This window comes from Schistosoma mansoni (assembly GCF_000237925.1).
Source record: "Schistosoma mansoni, WGS project CABG00000000 data, supercontig 0147, strain Puerto Rico, whole genome shotgun sequence".
Taxonomy (NCBI): Eukaryota; Metazoa; Platyhelminthes; class Trematoda; order Strigeidida; family Schistosomatidae; genus Schistosoma; species Schistosoma mansoni.
Window position 1 is genome coordinate 394834 of NW_017386044.1, and position 6331 is coordinate 401164.

Consider the following 6331-nt stretch of genomic DNA (forward strand, 5'->3'; position numbering starts at 1 on the left):
ATAAGTAGGATCAATCATTCCCTAATGTTTGAATTTCCATCCGGTCGCAATTTAATATATCATGACGTTTTCAGTGCAAATATCTTTATCAATGCTCCTTGTGTGAAGTCACGAAACGTTCAGAAAATCTAATTTTTCTACTCATTGGGATATTACAAATATATTATTTATTTATAACAATCCACCCAATGTTCAATTTATTCACAAAAAAAAAGAATAGCATGAATTCGTTTTATTTCGTTGGTTCTCGTCAGCTGCCTACAAAATCAGGGAGAGCCGAAGTAAAAAAGTAAAATAACGAGGATTAGAGCCGACGAGCGGAAATACGCAGATGACTTGCTTCCAGCTAAAGAGAAAATTAGGAAAAGACGTTGGAAATGGATACGACATACATTACAGAAATCATCAGACTGCATCACGAGGCAAACGCTAACTTGGGATTTTGAAGGAAAAGGAAAAGAGGAAGACCAAGGAACATATTGTGTCGGGAATTCGAAGCAGACATTAAAAGAATCAATAGCAACTGGAAAGAAACGTAAAGGATTGTCCAGGACAGAGTTCGATGGAGAATGTTGGTGGATACCCTATGTCCCTCCACGAGGGTTAACAGGAGTAGATAAGTAAGTGCAGACGACTTAGCCCTTTTGTCATATATACAGGAACAAATGCAGATGAAGACAGTCAATTTAGTGGCGGCTTTCTGAGAAACAGGCCTTTACATAAGTATTGGTAAGCAAGGATAATATGATGCACAGCTCAAGATACAGATTGACAAAGCAAAGCCAAAATTCTTGCAAGTGAAAAATATCTGACTCAAGAGAACTACCACACAAGACTAGTTAGAACTTTCAACACTAACATCAAAACAATTTTATTGTAAGGAGCTGAAGAATGTATCACGAAAAGACGCCGGAGGTGGACAGGATACATTACACGGAAGTCCCTAAACCACATAACAGATGAAAAAAGGCAAACCAGGGAACACATTGAGCCATGAATTGAAGGCAGAGACAAATATAATGAATATCATCCAGAAATAAGTGGAAAGAAGAGCCTAAGACAGAAATAGCTGGAGATCCATGGTTGGTAGCCCCTAGCCTAATGAGAAGTAACAGGCTTAAGTAATTAAAGTGGGATCCACAAATATATATTTTACACCAAATCGGAGAGTTAGTATTTATGTTTCAACGGTGTACGGAGGTATGACGGATCAGTAGGACGTTAAAAACCAGTGATTGGAGTCATTCGGCAAATTATGTCTTAGGGAAAATTGCCCATTAACCAGTTTTGATGATAAAGACTAAATAGGAAACGTTTGAAATGAATGCTTACACCCCCACTGATATAAAGACGTGACTACTGTTTGTTCATTGCTGTGTACTAACGCTAAGGTAAACAAGACATTAAATCTCATTTAATACAATTAACTTATCATCAATCTTTAAGCTCGATGAAGATTAGTTAGGGCAATATAGTGAGAAATTTACCAGAATAATAGGAAACAGATTGTTTGAACATGCTATTAGTATTCCAAAAAAGAGGACTAGGATGAAACAGTGAAAGAGTAAATATCGAATTTAACTTTGTGTTTATATCGGTTTCTTAGAACATCGCACAAATCACTGATGCATATAGTTAAATATAGTTAGATCATTCTATACTCCTAATCAGTTGCGACGTACTGATTACGCCACAGTAAACACAAACATATTAAATTCAATTTATAAATTTCTATGGACTTTACCTGTGATTCAAAAACGAACAAACACTAAGAACGACAACATAGCTTAGATGACTTTGTACTGTTGACAGATTCATTTGATCCGGGAAAAGTTAAGTGGGCAGGACCAATTCCAACTGGATAGGACATTTGGGTTGGGTTAGAACCATTTTGAATTTGTTCTAGAACACTCCGAACAGCAGCGGTGAATGCATCCAAAACATTCGAACCATTTTTAGCTGATGTTTCCAAAAATGTATAAGCTCCATTATCAATAGCACACTGTTTCCCTTCTAATTCAGTGACCTAAGTGATGTAATGAACCGCACATATGCTAATTAGTAAAAGGATGATGCAATTTTAAAATTGCAACATATAGGTACTGTAGGGCTTTATAATACACTTGTGCGTATAAGATCCTTGCTGATACGATGCCTAACAGTTTATAGATTGAAGTGTGAGTGAATTACGAGTTGGTGCCCTTCAGTCGTATATAGTATTTTATCCATATTATTTCGTGTTTAAGTTCTATGCATAAACATGTTATGTTACTACATATAATATTTGATCGTCTAACCAGCGGTCTTGTCCTTTATTCTAAATCATCCGGCGGATTACGCTGACAGTACGGTCTCGTGAGCGGCATTTACTCAGCCACATCACTACGTCTATCTACCGACATTAATTTATTTATTTGAACAAACATTGGTACAAAGGGACACCAAATACATATGCGCCACACAATAACAACGAGGCCAGTAGCAGTCACCATCACTTTGTCTGAAAACCGTGGTACTGCTCGGGTGCCAAGACCAAAGTAGGTGGTTCTCTCGGGGGGTCACACTCTGAGCCTTCGATCTGGAAGTCTAATGCACAAGGCAGTGAAGTAACGTCAGGAGATGCAGTCCCATGGCAACCAGTGGCCAACAATAGGTTCACATGCCATTTGTTCCCTTAGGATCCTGGTTTGGAATCAGGATCTCCCATCTCCCCTAGGTGAATCCTCCGTGTCCACCAACCCAGTTACAGAGTCGGATAATCGCTTCTCGTCCTCTTATTTTCGTAAACACCCGTGCCGCGAGAAAACAGTGAGTACGACTTCCCTGGCAGTGTCTGTATACGCGTGGTCATGTGAGAGAACTTCGAGAGGGAGAGAGGGCTATCTTCACCGTCGACCGCACCAGGGCATTTGGGGGCCATCGACAAGTATTCTATCCACTGAAAATCGTCATTGATATTCACTCGCCAGCATAATAAACAAGAAAAGAAAACCAAGGATACATTAAGCGCGTATGAATATACCTTACGCAGGTTCATACTCGTACTATTTATTTATCACCAAATAAGTGTCCAAAGCTATTGTGACCTAACCTTAATGAATGATAATTTCACAAAGTTACATCCTACACTGAAAATGAACTGACTTTCTTCCCAGCTCATCATTATTCTTCCACTACACTGAAGATATGCAAAAATGTGTAGTCCTCGTTTACATGTGGCGAACGTTTTTCGTAGTGATATATCTACAACTTTGCCTATACTGTTTGAGACATTTAAAACATGATTCCTGGTAGGAAATGTCAAATACATTAAGACAACTGAACACAGCTACCAAGTGTTCCCTCTTTGAATGAACAATATCTAGCTAACGCAAGCTGGTGGACATGTCATTTATTTCTGTGCTTTAATTGAAGAGTTTGTTGGTCAACCCAAGTGTATAGCCTTTCAGTCAGACAGATCCAGATGTCTTTTCACTTACCTCACGTAAATTTGCATCTAAATCAACTTTGTTTCCTATCAGTATAACTGTCAGGTTTGGAAGAGCTAACTCTCTAACAGAGGAAATCCATGAATTAACTGCGTTAAATGATTCTCTGTCAGTGATGTCGTAAACTACCAACGCACAAGCCGCACCTCGATAATATGAGCGTGTAATACACTGAAATCTCTCCTGACCTAAAAGAAATGATGTTTACTAGATGACGCATACCAGCCGTATCCCAAATCTGCAGCTTTACAGACTTTGAATCAACTCTAAGCACTTTTGTTCCGAACTCGACACCTATTGTGTGTAGCGAATCCTGTTTAAACTTTCCCTCAAGAAACCATCTCATCAAACATGTTTTGCCAGTAGCAGCATTTCCAATGATCAGAAACTTCAGCAGGTAATCATACCTCTCCATAATCCTCAAGGTTAGCCATCCGTCAAGGTCGTCGAAGTTACGCGTTGACAAAACTCCAATATCTAATATGTGTAAGACAAACTAGTACATGGTAGTCTATTGTATTTTAAAGGGGCATAATAAGTAACAAAAACTTTATTCGACCCTTCTTCCGAGATTACAAGTTAATTAGTCAATTAACTCTTCAAAGTTTTCTGCCTAACTGGTATAAACCTGAGGGTTCCTTTGAACTCATGCTTGATGTCAGAAGGTGATCCTAAACAATCGCTTTCAATAAGCTTTGTTCAGCAAGTTGTCCCTTTTCGGATGGCAGGTAGTCCGCTTTGGGTGGTATGTAAATCATCTGGATAAATAGACCTGTAGGTCTTCGACACTGATGCTGACCCCATTAGTTTTACTAGACACGCCTAGCTGAGGTTTTTCGGGCAAACATCCTCAACATAAAATGAGTGGGTACTTCATGCTAAGCATACCTCACAACTGTGAGCCAGCTTACATTAACCTCTTCTCGACATACCGATAGCCTTCCAAATATTATGTTCGAACCACTTCACTTTTGACTTTTGATTTGCATGGGTTGGCTTACTGTGATCATGAAGGTGTTACGGGTATAGGCGTCGTTGAACTCCAAATACCTATGGCATCTTTAGTGGTCAGATCGACGTAACCTGGCACACCAGTTCGTAGACTATGAATCTGTTCCTTGTTGAAACATTATATACTACTTTTAAACTTTTTATTTTTACATATTGCAATATGGTTTTGTCTACTTTGGGGTGTATTTTTCAGGCCTATTTGCATATCACATTTTCACAGCAACGTGAAAGACACTGTAGCTGTAAATAATTCCCCAAAATCAATAACTCATTAAGTGTTCGACATTGGATGCTGACCACGTTAAGTGGACTTGATTAACTGAAGGCTTTCGGTCATGCATCCGTACCAGATCACGTTTCGACTCGGCGTGGGACACAGCTCCTACGTTTCAATAGCTAGCTAAGAACAAACGCCTTTCGATATATTGGTAACGTATCAAATATATTTTTCCTACCTCTTCTCGTCTGACTACTGATTTCCACTGGGCAGGAAAAGCTGCGCATATAGAAGGTGCTACTGGTCGCTAGTTGTTAAACTAGAATACCAGTCGTATCCTCAGTGGTGATCCCGACGTGATCTGGTACACCAAGCCAATAAACTGTGAGTCTGTTCCTTTTCGGAATATCATTATTCATCGTTATTCTTCATTTGATTTTTATTTATTGTGATATACTTTTTTTCTCGAGTTTTTCCGGATATATTCTAATTAAATATTTTACGTTCTTTATATTGCTATGACCGAACAGACACCTAAGGTTTTTAAGTTAAAATCTATTCCCCCAACTTCGATTCCGTTAACGCCATTTTGGCCTGACAATATCGAGTCCTGGTTCTGCTACGCAGAAGCTGATTTTTGCATGCACGGAATCACGGACTCGCGCACACGATTCCTCGCGGTAGTTGAGGCGTTACCGCGCGAATTCAACAGGTACGTAACACCTAGTATGTTTACTAGTGATGTTTCGGAACCTTACGAAACGTTGAAACGATCGATTCTGCAACGTAGAGACCTAACCAACCGAGAACGGTTAGACCAACTCCTCAATAATATCGACCTAGAACATGGTTCCGCGACGGACATGTTGTTAAGGATGAGAGAAGTGATAGGTCAAAGAACCTTCGACGATGGCCTATTTAAACAACTTTTTCTTATCTAAAACTCCCAAAACAGGTGCAAGCAGTGCTCGTCTCGTTCCAAAACAACGCCGTAGATGAACTAGCTGCATCTGCTGATCGAATTTTAGAAATTACCAAATCGAATAGCGCCGAGGTTTTTTCCGTCAAGGAAAAGCCTGAATCGACCCCGACCGATATAGCCGGACTATGTCACACACTAACACGATAGCTGCGACTTCGTGATGACCGTAGCCGGTCAAAAACCCCGCGTAGAAGTATCTCACGTAGGCGCTCTGCCTCTCGTGATCGAGAGGCAGATAATCCTGACTGGTGCTAGTATCATAACCAGTACAGTAAGTCTTCCAGAAATTGCAGGAAACCCTGCAATTATCCGACCTCAAAATTGAATGACACGAAAAACAGTTCGGGAAACTTCCCAGACGGCACGCGTTAACGGCAACCGTAGCCGGCGAATATAGCCGCCTCTTATACGTCACGGATGTGACCACGAAAGTTCACTACCTCGTCGACACTGGCGCAGAAGTTAGCGTTCTTCCAGCAAATCCCAACGACAGACTTCGCGAGTCTGTTTTAAGTTTACAGGCGGCAAACGGAAAGCCGATCGCTACTTACGGTAAAAGGTACGTCTACCTTAACGTGAGTTTACGCAAACCCATACACTGGATTTTCGTGGTTGCAGATGTCTCTATGCCAA